At 39.7% G+C, this 21,379-nt stretch overlaps 1 protein-coding gene across 1 annotated transcript in view; it reads left to right on the top strand.

The window, feature by feature from the left end:
• Positions 1-21,379, top strand: part of LOC129761657 (pupal cuticle protein-like) — a 37,350-nt gene that overhangs the window by 14,421 nt on the left and 1,550 nt on the right. The gene's annotated exons all lie outside the window — the stretch shown is intronic.

Genomic DNA, 21,379 nt, shown 5'->3' on the forward strand with positions numbered 1-21,379 from the left:
TTCGATTTTCTTCTTCTTTCACTACAATCTCTGTCCACGCACATTTTCTCAACTAGGGACTCTGTTCGATTCCCAGATTACCTTCAAGGAAATCAACACTTTGTAAACACCACGATGGGTGGGCTGCTGTCCCCACTTGGACAGCATCCCACCGCTGACACCACTTTGAACCGACCGTCTTCGGCACTGGCTTGATACCAAAATCATGGACCTTTCGGAGGAAAAATTGAACGCGCCCGGCGCGGTAGAAATTCTGAGTACTAATCCCCCGAGCTTGACTGCCTCGAATGCTTTTATTATTCGTCATGTTTACAATTCTTGTTTTCTTATTTACTAATACAAAATTTGGCGCGCGCTTCCTCGTGCTGACTCTGCACGCGTGTGTAAAGATCAACACAATTAAACTAGGGCAAATTTAGCATACGCGGAAACAAAAATTAACAACAGGGCCGTTCATCTCCAAGGTGGATGCACTTTTGTAAATTGACAACAACGCGCGTGTTTAAATGAAATATGAAAAAAAAATAGGGCCGCTTCAGATGTTACCACTACGCCAGATCGCCTCCGTTTTGAAAGCCGCTGTAAGCAAACTAAATGTCAAATATCGCTCAAAATGACATTAGGACTACTGATAGCAGTACCAACTAAAAAAAATATGAAAATGTTCAACGGGAAGATTCAAAATTAAAAATTCGCGGTATATATTTGATAGAATGTAAAACTAAAAAATAAAAAGAAGCAGTCAATAAATACTGCCTTTGCTCCTACAAACCGTCCGTTACCGTCGTTTTGTTACTTTGCTGAACGTAAGTGCGGAATAGTTTACCTCAGATGGCATTCTCCGAAAATGCTTGAAGCAAACACTGACGTACAGAAGCAGGAATATTAAGTTTTGTTCTGCCTCTGGGCATGAGCAAACGAATAAATTTGCGATTTTCATTCCGATCTCGAGAGCAGTCAACAGCATTTATTAAGACTAACATCGAGGTTAAACAGTTCAAGTTAGCATCGAAGTCGGACTAGACGGTTACGAATCGGTTTGCAATTGACGAGAATCGCATGGGATTTGGAGTTGGCGAACTGTTGGCGAATTATTGCTCAATTGTTGTAGGCAAATCGAGTGGATATACCACCATGACAGCAGTAACTGGACAGCCGGACATGTCACAATCCTTGTAACAGCTGGATTCTCGAAGAACCACCACCTTTTTGCTAGAAACTGGACACGGGAAGCCATCACGGCTATAGTAGTTGAAACTGAGCGTGCACCCACTCGATATAGCGCAGCTGGACATCTGTTCATCACGGATGTAGCCACTGCTGGAAATGTTACTAGGAGGACTGCCACATGCAAGTCGCCTAGCATTCATCTTATACATCTTATACGGCGTTAATTGGAACATTTTGTTCCTTCCAAAATAGCGTCCGATGTGATAAATAAGCGAATCAAATTAAATGAAGTCACACGTCAACAATGCGGTTGTGTCTTGGAAATCACCAGCTTTATTTTTCAGACAGCATGTGATCGTTTTTCGACGAGAAGAAATTCAATTTGGACGGCAATTTGATGGTTTTACAGGATATTGGTGAATTCTGTTCTAGAAGCTACATACAAGCTTGATTTGATGTTTACATCTTGTAAGATGAACTCTGCAAATTACATTACGAAATCCATATTTCAACAGAATAACACAATTATTCACACCAGGTCAACTACAAAACCGTGGTTCGATATCTGGAAAATCGATCCGCATGAATGGTCCGTTCGCAGTTCCGATCTGAATTCTATGGTAAATATCTGAATAGACGAATTCACGATGATATGAAGCAATAAAACGCCAATAATGGGCTGAAAGCACCCATCTTGAAAGTGTGGTAGGTTCTCGAAGCGAATATTTTCAAGAATTTGATTTCCAGTATACCCAACCGAATTTCACATCGTGCAGGAATGCCAACTGATTATTAGCATTTAAAACATCTTTTTAACGCTGAATTAACTAATCTCAAATATGACAATTTAGCTCAAGAAGCTGTAATTGACAGGTGGTTTGTGATATAAGGTACACCGGGGGAAGTTGAAACGGAAGCCATAAGTTTCACTAGGAATGGTGGATTGAAGTGATATATATTTTTCAGTAAACAGTATCCTTTAACCCACCTTATGAACCAGAGTATTGGAATGCCCTAAGGGGGGAACCCTATTTGGAAGGTTTTTTTTTATCCCATTTGTTTATTTCAGGCTCATTAACATTATTAGCTGTAACAGAGCCGAATTTTAATCGTGTATATGTCATATGTTTATCGGTGACCGGAATAAATCGCCACAGTAAACAACTGCAACAGAAACAACCGCTTAGAAAAAGTGTAGTAGGCTAGAAATATTTGGCGCGGGAAAAACATCATGTGCCTCACATTTCTATTATAAATTTATTCTCTTGTTCTCGTTTTTCGAAATTTATTCTGAGGACAATGTAATGGGGACGAAGTCCCCATTTGGCGAGGATAAGGAATCGAGGCGGCCCATGCCGCCAAGATGACGCAATCCGAGTCCACCGCCGACCCGCCGTCGGAAGCGGCGGTGTCTCGCACGCAAACCTGGGATCCACTGATTGCCCGGTTAGTTTGAAACATAGGATACGATCCTTTAGCAATGTCCGACCGAGCTCTAGCGAGCGTCGGACGGTATACGTCTGCCCGGGGCGTTACGTTTGCCTGGGGCGATACGTTTGCCCGGTTAATTCTTGTTTTGAAATACAATACCGCGCCACAATATTTATAGCCTACTACACATTTTATAAGCGGTGGTTTCTGTTGCAGTCGTTTTCTGTGGCGATTTATTCCGGGAACCATGTTTATCATATCTATAATTAACACATTACACAGTTACCATTTAGGCGTAAGAGTATTCCTTCTGATCTTCCATTATCCAGTTAGACCACCGGACAGCGGAGACAGTTGATTGATCATTGTTGAGTTATTGATAGAAGAGCAGCCCGATGTGTCTTGCAGAGCAGAGCAGTTTGTATGGATGAATCGATCTTTTTTTTCAGTATTGTTCATTTCTGGTCGGATAACTATGGCTAGTGTTATGAAGGGTGTCGTGACCGAACATAATTGATTGCATGTCTGTCTGTATATAGTTGCAGAGTAGGGAACAATACTGGTTTTTTAAATATAGTTTTCAGGCATCTGTTTTGGAGAGTTTGAAGTTTCCTCAAGTGAGATTTGCATGCTCGACCCCAGGCTATAACAAGATAGTTAAGGTACGAATGGACGTGAGCAAAATAAATTTTTAAGAGAATGCTGCGTGATACGAAATGGCTAATCCTGCGAATTATTCCACAAATAAACTATCTTCTCAACACATTCGACGTGACCAAACCAAGAGAGTGTTGAGTCCAAAATCAGACCCAAATACTTGAATGATTTGACTTCTTCGATTACACATGAATTTAGCATAACACTGCTGTGCCGTGGGATAGATTTTCTAGAAGAATGGAAAAACATACATTTAGTCTTGGAGGCGTTTAGTGAAGGAAGGTTGGCTGCGAAGTATTCAGAAAGAATCTTCGAATCATGATTCATGCTACAGACTATTTGCTCAACATTAGTTTGGGGATCGAAAAAGGGCGGTATCATCTGCAAAAAGACGCGGAGTTCCCTTCAACTGGAGCCTGTATAAGTCGTTAACGCACAGAAGAAATAATAACGGACCTATGTTACTCCCTTGGGGTACGCCCACTCCAATAGACTTCGTTGAACTGCTAGAAACACCTACTGCTACAAACTGTTTTCTTCCTGACAACTAGCTGCGAATCACGTCGTTTGCAACACCCCTGATTCCATAGCTATCGAGTTTTTTCAGCAGAATGGAGTGGTTCAAAGTGTCGAATGCTTTACGCAAATATGAGAAAAGCGCACCAACTACTTGCTTAGAATCAATTCCATTTATAACTTCATCCAACAATTCAGCAGTTGCGGTAGATGTACTACTCCCTTTTCGAAAACCATACTGCAAGTCATACAATACTTTATGTTTGACAAGAAAAGATGTGATTCTTTTAATTAGTAATTTTTCCAGTATTTTATTGAAAATTGACAACGTTGAAATTGGACGATAATTGCTAGGATCACAGCAGTTTTTAGAAAAATTATCTAGTATTCAAACCAGACTTCATGAGTGACCGTTTTCAACTGATTTTATTGTTCAATTTATTTCTTCGCGCACCCATGGTTAGCGATCGTTGCTTATCTTAGTAAGCTAAACAAAAGATAGCATGCTAACGCGGATTCCGCATTTGTTATTGTTACAGATCGTATTTCGATCTCGGTCTGACCGTTCTATTGCGGATGTTTGTAATGCTTTTATGTTAGCTACCGTAGGGTGGCGTTATGTTGATATTCGGTACATTATAATTTGTAAATACAAATCTAAAGATGTATGTGTGTGATATACAGTGTAGGGATTCATATGTATGTGTAATCTATAGGTGTGTGTGTGTGTGTTCTAACTGAAAATTCGGGTAGTAACCTGTTTCCAAAATTTTATAGAAGGCTTCCGACAGAATACGTGAGAAAACAATGCAGTTACTTTTGAGAATGTCAGTTGAAATATTGTCGAAACCGCAATTTTTATTCCTTTCTAGGTCGTTTATGAGTAGAATAACTTCATTCTCCGAAGCTGGAGCCAAATAAATCGTTTCTGAAACCCGTTGTATGTTTGAACGAGGCTTCATAGAAGGATCGATGTGAATTGAGTCAGCTAATGTTGGTCCTACATTAGCGAAAAAATCGTTGAATATTTCGCATGTTTCCTGATTGTCGCTATATTTCACGCAATCCTTAACCAGCGTTATTGATTCAGCTTTAGCAGATTTTCCGAAGATAAGATTCATGTTCTTCCACATTTTCGCATGAGAGGTGCTATTCAACAGATGATAATTATTAGGATTAGGATTTTTTAGTATTTTTTTTCAATGAACTCACTTTGTTGGATATGTGTTTCAAAAGATCTCGAAGATGATTATCATTCGGATTTCTTTTCACCCGCTTAACGTAGTTATTCTTCATTTTTATCAACGACCAAAGATTGAACGTCATCCACGGACAAGAAATCCCTTTTGTGTCAACCTGCTTCCTAATGAGATTTGAGTGTTTAGTTAACAGCGAATTAAAGGGTGTGTCACATCAAATTGCATCACGGAAAAAACGCTGTAGAAATTTAATTTTTAGGAATTATATCTTCAACTTTCGCTTATAATCAGATAAGAGTGTATAGATCACGTTGGCCATGCTTCACTGTCAATTTTTCATAAATTTGGGAACATGTCGTCGAACGAAAAAGTGCGTCGTGAAATAATCCTGTGCACTCATTTCGAGAATCCGGAGTTGTCACAGCGGTACATCGGTAAGATGCTGGGAATCGTCCAATCCACGGTCAGCAGAGTACTAAAACGATACTTCGAGAACCTAACCATCGACCGAAAGGTGAAGAACGGCAAAAATGGATGCTCCGTCAGTGAAAAAGATCACAAGCGCGTAGTTAAGCAGTTTAGACGTGATCCGAGAAGTTCGGTCCGGGATGTCGCCAATAAGCTGAATTTGTCAAGTTCATTCGTCCAGCGGACCAAGCAGCGGGAGGGCCTGCGTACATACAAGGTTCAGAAGGCTCCTAACCGCGACGAATGGCAAAACATGGTGGGGAAGACGCGAACCCGGAAGCTGTACACCGAAATGCTGACGAAGCCGCATTGCCTGGTAATGGACGACGAAACCTACGTCAAAGCGGACTTTCGTCAGCTGCCGGGCCTGTTGTTCTTCTCCGCAGAGGACAAATTCAGCGTTCCGGAGGAGATGCGCAAGCAGAAACTATCCAAGTTTGCCAAAAAGTACATGGTGTGGCAAGCGATCTGCTCTTGCGGAAAGCGGAGCGCCCCCTTCGTGATGACCGGCACGGTAAACGGGCAGGTTTACCTTAAAGAGTGCCTACAGAAACGCTTACTACCACTATTGAAGCAGCACGAGGGTCCGACCATCTTCTGGCCGGATCTCGCTTCGTGCCACTATTCAAAGGACGTGTTGGAGTGGTACGAAGCCAACGGGGTCACCTTCGTGCCAAAGGAAATGAACCCGCCCAACGCGCCGGAGCTTCGCCCAATAGAGAAATATTGGGCGATTATGAAGCAGGCCCTCCGGAAGAACCCAAAAGTTGTCAAATCGGAGGCGGACTTCAAGAGAAAATGGATTTCTGTTCAAAAAAAAAGCTACAACCTGACGTTGTACAGAACCTTATGGACGGGGTAAAGAGGAAGGTGCGAGCATACGGGCTTGGGCTCGAAGTATGAATAAAAAGACGGGTGGGTAATGTCGGGGACATAACCGGAGTGACGTAGGACTATACAAAGGGGACAGCTTTTGTTAAATATATATTTTAAATATATTGTTTTATTTTCTTCACCTACGTGAATACCTACCTATCTACCTGAAAAATGGATTAGTTTACTGTTTACTCTTTATGAATATGTTGATGGTTCTGAAAAGAAACTTTGGTGTTGTGTTTTTGTTATCACTCGATATCCCCATCTTGTTCGGCTAAACCTTCCTGTTTAGCGATTTGTTGTCACTCGCCACAGCTTTCACAGTTGGAAAATTTCTTCCCATCCAGCTTGTGACATATTTTACAGTAAATTACATTCAATGACACGTCGCATTACCACTACTCAGTGTCGGATTGGAGGTAATTTTAACCTGTAATTGAACATTTGCGATGACAGTGGTACAGTGTCGACTTTCAATGTGGGGTCATAATTTGGATCTCTATGTTTACAAAAATGTCCAACTAAATAAGTCACATTACATGTCCGTCCAATTAGCTAAATGTCGAACTAATTGTAGATTACTGTACTTTCAATCTGGAAACAATTTAAGAATTGGTGAAAATTGAATAATCAGGAAAGTCCCCAACTATCAATAAGCTCAGAACAACTGCCAAATTCACATACTCATCAAATCCTGGCAAACAAATTATGAAAACATCAATTTGTGTTTTATTATTATTTGGGATAATGTTTTAGAAAGCATTGAACTTTATTTCCTAAACTCTTTTTTGGAAGGTTTAATGGCCCTGAAAAGCGCCTTGTTTTATGGAATGGTTCCAATTTAGAAAACTTAGTACTCATGGTTTTGAAAAAAACCAATTCGAACGCCCTCGATGCCGCCTTGTTCTGGATTTGCCACCAAAGCAGTTTGTATAAAGAACAAACTTTTTTCTTCTGCTACCTGATGCAGTTTTGCGATTGCGTTTGCCACTCGCCACTCGCTGCAACTGCCTGTTGTCTTGATGTCCACCGAACCGAATGTGTTCTGTTCCGAATGCGGGTTTTCTTATCGTCGCGAGCAGCTTTGCCAGCTAACTCGATCACTTCGGCGGCCGAAACTATATAACGCCGGCTAGGTGGACTGGTACACAGGTACTAACGCGCTCGACCTAGCTACCTTTTCCGGTGCAATTGGCGGATACACCTACGGGAAATTGCAGACCACCACGGTTCGAGCGGGATTTTGCCTTTCCCTTCTCTTTTCCTCCTTTGTTGAGTACACGATGCCGATGCCGTACAACCACACGGGTTTACGGTTTGAAAGAAAATAAGATATTTTTTTGGGGTTCGCGTGTTTTATACTCTAGCGGTACACACTCACAGGATAGAGACAAATCGGCAGACTCAGCCAAAGGGGCGGGTCCAACGAGACGAACGAATGAGCGTTAAAAGGGAGCGATGGCAAAAAAATACATTCATTACGATTTGTTCGCTCGTTGGATTCACATACAGGCTAAAAAAGGTCCTTTTCAGGATCACAAAAAGTCTAAAGAGTTTATTGTTTTGTTATCACTCGATATCCCCATCTTGTTCGGCTAAACCTTTCTGTTTAGCGATTGCATTTGCCACTCGCCACAGCTTTCACAGTTGGAAAATTTCTTCCCATCCAGCTTGTGACATATTTTACAGTGAATTACATTCAATGGCACGTCGCATTACCACCACTCAGTCCCGGATTGGAGGTAATTTTAACCTGTAATTGAACATTTGCGATGACAGTGGTACAGTGTCGACTTTCAATGTGGGGTCATAATTTGGATCTCTATGTTTACAAAAATGTCCAACTAAATAAGTCGCATTACATGTCCGTCCAATTAGCTAAATGTCGAACTAATTGTAGATTACTGTACTTTAAATCTGGAAACAATTTAAGAATTGGTGAAAATTGAATAATCAGGAAAGTCCCCAACTATCAATAAGCTCAGAACAACTGCCAAATTCACATACTCATCAGATCCTGGCAAACAAATTATGAAAACATCAATTAGTGTTTTATTATTATTTTGGATAATGTTTTAGAAAGCATTGAACTTTATTTCCTAAACTCTTTTTTGGAAGGTTTAATGGCCCTGAAAAGCGCCTTGTTTTATGGAATGGTTCCAATTTAGAAAACTTAGTACTCGTGGTTTTGAAAAAAACCATTTCGAACGCCCTCGAAGCCGCCTTGTTCTGGATTTGCCACCAAAGCAGTTTGTATAAAGAACAAACTTTTTTCTTCTGCTACCTGATGCCGTTTTGCGATTGCGTTTGCCACTAGCCACTCGCTGCAACTGCCTGTTGTTGTCTTGATGTCCACCGAACCGAATGTGTTCTGTTCCGAATGCAGGTTTTCTTATCGTCGCGAGCAGCTTTGCCAGCTAACTCGATCACTTCGGCGGCCGAAGCTATATAACGCCGGCTAGGTGGACTGGTACACTGGTACTAACGCGCTCGGCCTAGCTACCCTTGCGGGGAACTCCAGATCAACACGAGCGGAAACTCCAGATCAAGGTTCGAGCGGGATTTTGCCTTTCCCTTCACTTTTCCTCCTTTGCCATATCCAACCATGGCTGCTTGTGTTGGTTTGTTGATGTGAAGTGATGCGAAACGATGTGGTGTACGGTTCGGATGAGAATGATCGTTACGGCAGCGGAGCGGGGATTTTTAAGCTGACTGGCTGGCTCGAGAATTACGCATGTGTGAGACTGCGACCGATGTTTCGTTCATTTTTTTCTTTTTCCTTTCCAATCGTGCTTCATTCTATTTCGCTGCTGCTCTGGTTGCCCGTTTTGGTCGGTACGATTTGAGGAGCACAAAATGGACCAATCAAAAATGGGCACATAATGTATTTGGACAATGCTTGATATTTCACAATTATTCAATTATTTATCTCAAGAAAAATGAAATGTTATTCGTTATGATAGATGCGTAGATATATTTCCTATCAATTGATGCAAAAACCTTTGCGATCTATTGAGAAATGCTCGAGTTATAAGCGTTCCAAATCTTGCATTTTTTCCTACTTGTTCAGTGCCTAGATTTCCATTTCACCCCCTATATCTTCCGGTTAGACGTAGTCCTACGTCAAAAGAGAATACCAAAAGTTGTTTAATAGTTTTTATTTTACTGTCTAAAATTTTCAAAAGGATCGGTCTACTGGGCGAATTTCTACAGCGTTTTTTCCGTGATGCAATTTGATGTGACACACCCTTTATAAGTAGATGTAATACAGGAAAAGCAGGAATCAACATTCTGAACTGGCCCAAGATTGCTCAAAAAACTTTTGAAGTCCATATCCAGCTTCCGGCGGTCGATGACAGTTTTGGTGAGGATCACTTTTTGCCTATCGCCATGCAATTTGATAGACAGTATAAGTATACAGTGATCACTCACATCAGTATGAATGGTGTCATTCCTTGATCGCGGAATATCTTCAATTTTGCAAATAACATGGTCAAGAATATTCGAACTTATTGGTCTGGTAGGAAAGGTATTTAAACATGCAAACCCAAAAGACTCCAATAATGATCTGTATTTTCTGACCACATTGTTGTTTTGATGATTAATTGGAATATTTTTTTTTATCCCATATATTTATTTTAGGCTCATTAGCATTTTATCTGAAACAGAGCCGTGTATCGTATACATGTCACATGATTATCATTATCTATAATTAGCACATTACACAGTTGCCATTTTGTCAGTATTCCTTCTATACCATTGCATATGGTACATCTACACAGTAGCCATTTAGGCGTAAGAGTTTTCTATCTGTTCTTCCATCATCCAGTTAGACCGAACAGCGGAGACAGTTGATTGATCATTGTTGAGTTATTTATAGAACAGCAGCCCGATGTGTCTTGCAGAGCAGAGCAGTTGTATGGATGAATCGATCTTATTTCGACCGTGGATCGATCTCCATCGCTGATGATTGTTGCGTGGACGTAGTTATTCTGTAACAACACAAAGATGGTCAATGAGGGCCCTGAGTTTTTTGAACTCACGATCGATCGCTTACTAAGCGAACGCGCAACCAATGTGGCTACGGAGACCCCCATTTGGAATATTGACATCACCAACAAGGAAATATGAACGAGTCTCATCAATAGAATCTAAAAGGTTTTCTAAAGTATTTAAGAAGCTGTTAATTTCATATGATGGGGGTCGATAAAACCCATGAATATTATAATTCCGTTCACTCAAGACAAGCTCAACATTAATATGGTGAAATCCATCATCGTGTATATTACTTAGAACAGTGCATGATATATCGTTTCTGACGAATATAGCCTATCCTCCACTAGAGTTACCTCTGCATGAGAAAACAGAATTATATCTTGGAATATTGTACAGTGACTTGTTTTCCGTTTTAACCCATGTTTCCCCTACAACGACCACATCAAACGGATTTCGGCAATGATTGAGTGTCTGAAGAATATGATCAAATTTACTTAGTTCATTCATGCCTCTAATGTTCCACTGCAAAATGCGTAAATTATTTGCATTATATTCAGGAAGATGTTTGTTGAAATCATCCATGTTGTAGTGAGAGAAGTTGTTTGCATCTACATTGGTCATAGTTATTTGTTTTGATCTAAAGTGAAAAAGAAGGCATTAATGTTTATCACTTCTCTTTCTCTTGGGAGAAGGAGAATTCTGAGATAAATAGGCTGAGGATTGATGCATGAAGCTGCTAAGATCGAAACCGAGCTGAAAATTTTGCATTTCCATTATTTTCTTGTAGATATCAGAACACTTGGGGGAGCAAAAAAACAAGTTCTCTCTGACCTTACGAATAGCAATTCCTATAATGTTACGGCATTTGAAGTGAGCACTGGCGAAGCAGTACACACATGTCACGAGTTTACTCGTATCATTTTCTTTTTTTTTTTTACATTCAACACAATAAATAACATCACTATAATCCTCTGACATTCTTGGTTACAATAATAACAGCAAAAAATGAAAAATAAAATATATGAAAATCAGTTAAGTAAAATACAAGTTAAGCGATCTAGTATAATACATATCGGGATCAAAAGATTGCAAAACTAGCCGCACTGCCAGAAAACAGTACGATTGTTTTTGTTTTTTTTTGACGTAGAACTACGTCTTTCATTAAGGGTGCCAAATCAGAAAACAGGTCACGTTTTTATGAAATAAAGTTAACATTAATAAGTATTTTTGCATCGAACTGATTTTGGCGATTTACATACCAAACGAATCGGAAATTCCCTAAGACTTGTTTGATATGATATACATTACAATATCATAGTCTGTATATGGTTTAAATTGATGAAAATTGGAAGCATTCCCATTTCCCCATACATTTGTTCTATCCATTTGTGTGCTTTCCCGAACAGAGCTCTCAATAACGAGCAACTTATTGACGAGCAACGTAGGGGAAACCGTAGGGTGTAGAGTCTCAGTGAACAAAGAAAAAAAAAGAAGAAGGGAGGGGAATATTTGCCTAGAGTATAAACGGTTGATCTCGCTGAGGTAAACTTTCATTCTTCGTGAGGAAATCGACTGAATAACGTCGTTGCTGGGCGAGCTGGACGGCGAGGGATCGAATACTTTTCTCAAGGCAATGGTGGAGGAGGAGTAATATGATGGATAAAGTAAAGTTTTCCAAGGGCCTTTTTGAAGTTTAGAGACGAATGAACTGAAGAAGTTTAAAGTCTATCTAATTCAACAAGCAAAGAAAGAAAGTAAACTTTCAGTCTCGTTCTGTATTCAAATCAATGGATATCGCTTGTTCTTCCTTGTTTTACGTCATCACATGTCTTCGTTTCGGATTGAACTGTGGACGCGACCAAATTACTCACTCGCTGATGTCTCTGACATTGCAATCATTGCATCAAACTGATGCCATTGCATTAAGGTTCTGGAATACACAATTGTGTGAGGAATCATCAAACTAGGCTATCGTCAGCTCACCAAGAAAATAAATGTTCTGGAATTTTGTCAGTGATTTGGTTTTGCATGGCATCAATGCATCAATGCATTGAACTGACGCTATGGTGAAGTAGGTGTTAAGGTTGTGCACCAACAAATTATTTGGGGATTACCATGTTATTCAAGAAGTTATAATAATTTATCAATTTATTTGGGTTCGCGTGTCAGTCGCAAAACTGCTTTAAACTAGGATTGCATTTGCGCTAATCTTGATCATAATGAAGCAGTGCTACTCTTTTCGATGTTGTTGAGATTAACATATAGAGTTTATTTCGTTTAATTAGTCACCAAGAAAGTAAATATCGTTCTGGAATTTTGTATGTGACTTGGTTTCGCTTGCCAGTAGCAAAACTTTCTGCACTAAGGATGACAGGACTGCGTTTATCTCGAGCATGTATTGTTCTGCGAGCACAAGAATGAATCATCAAACAATTATCGTCAAATGATTCTGCAATAAAAAAAACATTTCAGGGCGACCAAACTGGTAAAATGGTTAATTCAAAATTTTCGTAGCATTATAAAATAATATCCGCAGTTATAAACAAGCGACTTGATTTAAACTACAGCGTAGTTCTACGTCAACAATGCGGTCGTGTCTTGAACATAACCTCCTACAATTTTTCTTTTTTTTCACTCACGCTTATCCAGCGCTGCAATCGAGTCTTGTGAGGAGTATTCGGTTATATAATAAGCATACAATAAACGATGGTGTATGACACTCGTTAATTCATTCAAAGATAAGAGTCCCACGGGCTACTTACTATCAGGAGCGTCTGTCCCACTCCGGTTCTCTCAACACATTCAACTTCGCTAAATCTGCATCACTATACAACAGAAACCATTTTGGTTTGCTACTGATGAACGTGCCAAATCAGCGAGTGAAAACAAGCTCCCAAGTTTCAGGAACCGACACGGGTAGCACTCAACTTAGCAAAATAATTGCACCGAGGAAAGCAAACAACGTGAATTGATCATTCATTCAGACTATACTATGGCACTTTGCTCTATAATCTCGATACATATCAACAAAACTCGAACGTAATTCACAACACGCAAAGATTAACTACACTTATATGACAAACTTTTGATTTTAGGACTTATATTACTATTAAATAACGTAAATTAATTTGCACTAAAAAAAAACAATAGTACCAGCCACCAGAAACCGTGCTGCCAGTTATTTCGACCGTGAATCGATCTCCATCGCTGATGATTGTTGCGTGGACGTAGCTATTCTGTAACAACACAAAGATGGTCAATGAGGGCCCTGAGTTTTGAACTCACGATCGATCGCTCACTAAGCGAACGCGCTACCAATGTGGCTACGGAGCAGGGTTGCTACATTTAATTCTGTAAAATTTTCTGAAAAAAACTGTATATCTGTATTTTTAGTAAAAAAATCTGATTCAGAAAAATGAGAGAGAAAATGAAAATAAATTCATTATTTTCATTTAGAATTAATTTTTCCTATTTATGGACTGTATAAGTCGTATCAATATAGCAAAATAAACCATGAAAAGGTTTTCTCATAATTCTCTAATTGTACAATGGGCATACATGGTTTTGTTGAACTGAAATTTTTCGTCAATTTCAACCTTGAAGCCCCTCTTTGAATAGATACATAGTTCTTCGCTTACAAAATAGAGTCTATAATTGTGGGTGCCAACCGATTTCCGGACATTGTTTTGCACTGGTTCTCAGGAAATTTCTCACCACGCCTTTTGACATCCAACATCTGAGACTAAGTTATAGATAGTTTGTTGGTGGAAGTTATCGTGAAAATGGTTTCTGGTTTCGTTGTGTTAATGGTGTTGTAATGAAAAAAAAAGTTCAAATTCAGTTAATCAGTTTTTTGGTTATTTTACTGGATTATGGCGTTGTTTTTTTTCAACTCTCTCGTGTACCGTGGTTATGTGTGTATGCGTGGTAGCTTGCTTTTTAGAGCATGTTTTTTACAGCAGTGATATTAAGGATGGAATCCACTAACCACTAATTCTGCCAGCAAAATGATCCAACTGTATCGAGAAACATCAACATCCCAGCTAAGTACTATTAACAATTTGTTATTTTTATAACCAATCCGAAATGCAATCCGCTTCAAGTCTCTCGGTGTTGCGTGCGAGAGAGAGAAAGTGTCAGTCAGTAGAAGACTGCGGTGATGGCGGGTGCGGCTGCGTGTGAGAGTGTGGCATTACGAGTGCGCGATCGTGGAGGATGACCAGCAAACATGTGATTGTATTGGTGTGGTTGCCTTGCTTCCCAGAACGGACTCGTTTGCTTCGGAAGACCAAGGTAGTTTGATTCTTTTCGTCGGTTGACGTACAGTCGAGTTTTTGTGAGAGGATTGGATCGGAGAGCATATTTTGATTGTGCGATAGCTGACGGATGGAGGCAGGCTGTTTTGTTTGTTCGAGGCAGACGATTTCGGTCACGGCAAGGCGGAGCGGACGGTGTAGCCACGCCGGTGCAGTTCTATGTCGTTGTTTACTTCTCGCAGTTGCGTGAGATTTGTGCAGCCGCATTTTCGCGCGAAGTTGCATTCAATCTAAACGACATTCTAGAGTTTTAGAAGATCCAATAGTTTTAGAGGTTTTTATATATCTAATATTGTCTTCGTGGTAAAGAGCGCATTGACGTCAACGTAACATCGATTTTCTTTTCATTTAAATCTAGCTAGACGTTGACTTTGATGTGTATGTACAAGCGGCCATAAGATTTCCATGCAAGAATATTCAATGTAGTGTGCGTTTCGACCATGAGAATGTTACGGAGGTCGAGAGAAAAGTTGGAATTAACTTACATTTGTCTCTTTTGCTCATCCATGTTTTTTCTTGGGATTAGTAGTTCACCTTGAATGTCAGTGAGTTCTTCTTGTATGTATCTCCTTTTCGGTTTTTTTTGAATAGAGGATTGACGTTGCTTTTCCTTCAATTATGTCATTCTAACCCTTACTACAAGAACAATGATTTCGTTAATAATTGCTCGACTGATTACTTGAGAAATTGTTAGTTTTTATTACAAATCCAAATCGCAGGTATCAAGTTTTCCTTTTCGAGGTTCAAATATAAATTGCAAGACTAGGTTCAAGATGCTAGAGTCCCAATTCGGAAAACTTCCGTGATTTCCGTGTATTACAATGGAAGAGCATGACGTGCGACTAGGCACAAGTATTAAGTCCGATCCGAGTCTGATAAGACCTTATCAGGTGACCCTTCAATATATTCAATCTTCAAATGCATTTGATTTTCGAGTTTTTGCTCCGTTGAACAGAGGAGACTTTTCAGGTTACCGTTCAGCTGCTACGAAATGCATTTGATGTTCGAGTTTTCGTTTCAACGAGTAATTGGGTCCACGCTTACAAAATTAATTCACTTACCAGAGTTATGATCCTTTTGCAGAGACCTTTTCAGGTCACCCTTTAATATCTTCACGGCTACGAAATGCATTTGGTTTTCAAGTTTTCGTTTCGTCAAGTGATCTCTAGTTTGCGTTAGCATAATCACATCACTTACCACAGTGAATCCTGATTATTACCCCTTCCCACTAACAAACTATCCCTTCCATGATAAACGCTAGGGAACCACGCTATAGAGGCGACCCTTCTGGCCTTCGGGCGGCGAATATCATACTAACATTCCTACCCTTCCCCTGGTGACTGTAAGGACGTGGCCGGCGTCGTTATTGATCATTGAAAACTCGAATCACCGAAAATTGCACAACGAGAATGATTTGCTAGTCCCAAGCGTCATTCTGTGTGTTCTTTGTGCAATTTGGTTGGTTCAGGTCAATCACGGAGAGCAACTACGAATTGTACAGTCTACCCAAGCTCAAGCTCAACAGCTGAGACTAAGTTATATCTGAGTCACTCAATTGTTGCCCCATGAGATTCCTCTTGAGTAGCCTTAATTCGTTATCCAAGACTTGTTTATCACCTGCTTCAACGAATTTAGGAAATTGGCGCATCAAATCATTAAGGTTTGGTATCTTTGAGGGTATAAATCAAGATATGTAAAACTAATATTTTCAATTGAATTTGAAAGAAAATCTGTAAATTCTGTATCTTTGCTGAAAATCTGTAATTCTGTATATACACTCTGTATATATATTTGGTCAAAAATCTGTGAAATACAGAATATTCTGTATATGTGGCAACAATGCAACGGAGACCCCCTATTTGAAGGTTGAAAAATAATGAATTTTCTTTTTTTTCGGATGTTAGGAATAGAGTGAACTGTTCGGGTATTTTAATTATTGCCCAAGGTATATTTGAAAATGTATTTTTTTTAAATTGTAAAATGTAAAATTTCAGCCGAATCCGTCGAGTAGATCCTGAGATATAGATACCACCATTTGAAAAAAATCATGGTTTCGAGAAAAACGCGTTTAAATTCCGTACAGCAATGTTATATTCCTTGAGGTGACTTCATACTTTCGGTTGTAACTTTTCAACGAAATCAAATATCGGAATATCATCTTAAGACAGCATTTCAAAGGGCTTCCCAAAAGCGCCAAAAAACAAAAATTCGATTTTTTCGACCTTCCAAATCGGGGTTCCCCATAACGCAATTCACACCTATGTTTACTTTTCGTCGTTCGTGAAATCAAAACAAACATTTTAGCGCGCCGACTCAATCGGTCCGGAAACACTCATTTATACAAGGGTCTTTTAAATTAAACGTTCACGCAACAAATTTTAATAACTGCTACAAAAGCTACCTGCTACCGATTTTTATTTTAAAAAAACGAAAATGAAGCTTACTTCAGGACATTTTCATTGTGATCACCCCTTCTTTCGATAACGCGTTTCAAACGGTGAACAAAATTCTTCATGCACAACTCTAACATTACGACTTCGATACTGTTGAAATTCCGAGTTTTTTCTTCTTTAAGTTCCTCCAAATTTTGTGGCTTATTAACATAGCAACGGTTCTTCGCGTACCCCCAGAGGAAGTAACGAAATTCTTACCATAAGAGGATAAAGTTTCATTAAACCTTCGGTTGTTCGATTTCACTTAAAAATGCACGTTCATGTAAATTGTACATCTTAACACTAAAAATCAAAAATCAGACTAAATATTTTCGTCCCGAAGTGGGGAATGCAGTGTTACCATCGACGGAGCGAAAAAATCTTTTTATAAGAAGCTCTTCGTTTTTTTTCGCGTGATCGTTTAATCTGAAAGACCCTGTAGCTTCACGAATACACAATGAGGTACATATAGAGGTGGAGTAGTAGGCGAAGTATATCTTATTTGCATTCAATATGGAATGTATATGCATTCAATATGGAATGTATAAACAAAACAATGTTCAAAGTACTCACGGCTGCATGATAATTTGAGCCGAAATTCTCATGAAATCATCCAACTGTTTGTTTTTTAACAGATGACAATTGTATTGTGGCTTATTTCGATTATTTATGTAGTAAAAGGTCCAGAGAGCAGTCGTATACTTAGATCTCGAAAGCAGTAACATTTTCGGTGGAATTTTTATTAATTGCCGATTATTTTCTCACAACATACACACCGACATTGAAAGCCTTCAAAACATCAACTTCGTAACGTTAAAATAATAAAAGTTCGTTTGTTTCTATGAACGTGGGGGAGTGGAAATGGCACATGGAAATATTACTTTTTATAGCGTGGGTGGAAATTGATGACATTTTGGGTAAAACTAGTTCAGAGTGTAATATTTACATGTGCGAAACTTAGTTACAATCAAGTGTCAAGTGGTTATCGAGATGGCTCCCAAGCAAGAAGTGCTTCTACATAAAATTATGGGCGCGATCGTGGAAAATCCAGGCCAGTCCCACAGATGGATCGCAAAACAGTTGGGAATCAACCATTCGACCGAGTTCCGTGTGGTAGAATCGTTCAAAGAGACCCGTCAAGCTGGCAGCGGAACAAAAGCGAAGACGATCGCCCCCCTTGAAGGCAAGGAAGGTGGTGAGGGATTACTTTAAGCGCAATCCGAACCTTTCGATTCGGGACGTGGCCGAGAAGGTCAATTCTTCCTTCTAGTTCGTCCAGTAGACAATGAAGCGATCCGGGCTTCATGACATCAAGGTAAGGAAGGCGTCTAAACGGACGGATAAACAGAATACGGTTGCCAAATCTCGCGCCAGGAAACTGTACCGCGAAGTGCAGCCGAAATACATCGTAATGGACGACGAATTGACGCAAAACTGCATCAGTCAATGTGATACTTGCATTTAAACTCAAGAACCACAAATAAGATGATGTTTGTTTTCTATGCGATTGAAAGTTTGAATTCGGTCGTAATTATTCATCTTATTTTCATCAAACTCATTCTAATCACAAAATGTGATGAGTAAATGGTAACAAAATTTGATTTTTGTAGATTTGGAATGATTTCAACACGCGATTGGACCAAAATCATAGACATTCTAAAAAATTTCAAGTTTGAAGACGCATACAGGTTATGAACACTAACTTCCAAACATTTTTCAGAGGCTCATGCTGTGGATAAGGGCGATTATGTAGGGGATTCCATTCGGAAAATAAGAGAAGGTTACTGCAGTATTTAAAACGCAACATATGCCACTCATCATTCACATAAAGGGTGTGTCACATCAAATGGCATCACGGAAAAAACGCTGTAGAAATTCGCCCAGTAGACCGATCCTTTTGAAAATTTTAGACAGTAAAATAAAAACTATTAAACAACTTATGGCATTTGCTTTTTATTCATACTTTGAGCCCAAGCCCGTATGCTCGCACCTTCCTCTTTACCCCCGTCCATAAGGTTCTGTACAACGTCAGGTTGTAGTTTTTTTAACAGAAATCCATTTTCTCTTGAAGTCCGCCTCCGATTAGACAACTTTTTTCTTCCGGAGGGTCTGCTTCATAATCGCCCAATATTTCTCTATTGGGCGAAGCTTCGGCGCGTTGGGCGGGTTCATTTCCTTTGGCACGAAGGTGACCCCGTTGGCTTCGTACCACTCCAACACGTCTTTTGAATAGTGGCACGAAGCGAGATCCGGCCAGAAGATGGTCGGGCCCTCGTGCTGCTTCAATAGTGGTAGTAAGCGTTTCTGTAGGCACTCCTTAAAGTAAACCTGCCCGTTTACCGTGCCGGTCATCACGAAGGGGGCGCTCCGCTTTCCGCAAGAGCAGATCGCTTGCCACACCATGTACTTTTTGGCAAACTTGGATAGTTTCTGCTTGCGAATCTCCTCCGGAACGCTGAAATTGTCCTCTGCGGAGAAGAACAACAGGCCCGGCAGCTGACGAAAGTCCGCTTTGACGTAGGTTTCGTCGTCCATTACCAGGCAATGCGGCTTCGTCAGCATTTCGGTGTACAGCTTCCGGGCTCGCGTCTTCCCCACCATGTTTTGCCTTTCGTCGCAGTTAGGAGCCTTCTGAACCTTGTATGTACCCAGGCCCTCCCGCTGCTTGGTCCGCTGGACGAATGAACTTGACAAATTCAGCTTATTGGCGACATCCCGGACCGAACTTCTCGGATCACGTCTAAACTGCTTAACTACGCGCTTGTGATCTTTTTCACTGACGGAGCATCCATTTTTGCTGTTCTTCACCTTCCGGTCGATGATTAGGTTCTCGAAGTATCGTTTTAGTACTCTGCTGACCGTGGATTGGACGATTCCCAGCATCTTACCGATGTCCCGATGTGACAACTCCGGATTCTCGAAATGAGTGCGCAGGATTAATTCACGACGCTCTTTTTCGTTCGACGACATTTTTCCAAATTTACGAAAAATTGACAGTGAAGCATGGCCAACGTGATCTATACACTCTTATCTGATTATAAGCGAAAGCTGAAGATATAATTTCTGAAAATTAAATTTCTACAGCGTTGATGCAATTTGATGTGACACACCCTTTAGTAATAAAAAATACAACCCAAATATCAAGCCATTCTTAATGTCATAATTATCACAATGTATAAGTATGAATGTCTTACATTTTTAGGGCAGAAAAAATACATGAAACCGGGAAATATATAGAAAAATATTGATTTTTCTACAAATTTTAAACAAGTTTCAAACTCAAACTGAAACATCACCATTTTTTTGGTTGCTCCATCTGGAATTGTCTAACGACAATTCGGCTATTTTGACATACATATCATGTTACCTTCTATTTAATTGTCTTGAAAAAGCTGAGATATCACGACATTTGCAATTAATTGGATGATGCATGCGCTATTTTTTCCATTGCCATGCGAGCATCGCATTTTAATGTCGTTTCTTTACATGTTTGGAAAAGTTATCGATCAATAATATGTTGATCGATCAGTGCCGATATCTTACCGAAATTGGCCCTACTCAAAAATTATCAGAGTCAATACAAGAAATTGTCAAACCCACTATTCGCCTAATCAATTTTCTGATGAAATTTTTATGATACTCGCATCACATCGTTATCATTAATTAACCACAGAAATTAAATACATTCTCGAGGTCCTTCGGTATTGAACCAAAAAAAAGAACTTGTTTCCGAAGATGTTTTCAGATTATATTTATTTTTACCTCGTGCTTTCCAAATCCGCGATAACATGATAATAAATCACGTGTATTAAGATTGGAATCGATCAGAGTAAATATGATAAAAATCCAAAAAACTTGTAAATCATCAAAAACCCATAACAAATCAATTGTCACCTGATTATTTCCACCGGATAAAGGTGGATCTGCGAAACAAACAATCAATCTAGTTATGAAGAAACCCGCTTGCGGATAGTTAACCCTAACCTAGACCAACTCAAAGCGAATAGTTGCTCTTAAATCACCTTAACGACAATGACATAACAACACCTGGCAACCAACAACTTGACACTTGATCACCGAACACAGCGTGCCCTCCGATCCAGTTTTGGGGAAACGTGCAATGGCACAAATCAATGGCAAGGTAATGGAATCATGAAAGGAACCCAAAACCCAAACATAGCAACAGTCGCGATCTATCTTTCAGATCTATTTTTGACCACTCCTTCATCGTTTTTTTTTTTTATTTCTCTGTTTATTATTAATAACAATGCATCGATCAGCAGAGCAGAGATCTTTCGTCTCGTTGAGCCGTCAATTA

This window comes from Toxorhynchites rutilus, chromosome 1 (genome assembly GCF_029784135.1).
Source record: "Toxorhynchites rutilus septentrionalis strain SRP chromosome 1, ASM2978413v1, whole genome shotgun sequence".
Lineage (NCBI taxonomy): Eukaryota > Metazoa > Arthropoda > Insecta > Diptera > Culicidae > Toxorhynchites > Toxorhynchites rutilus.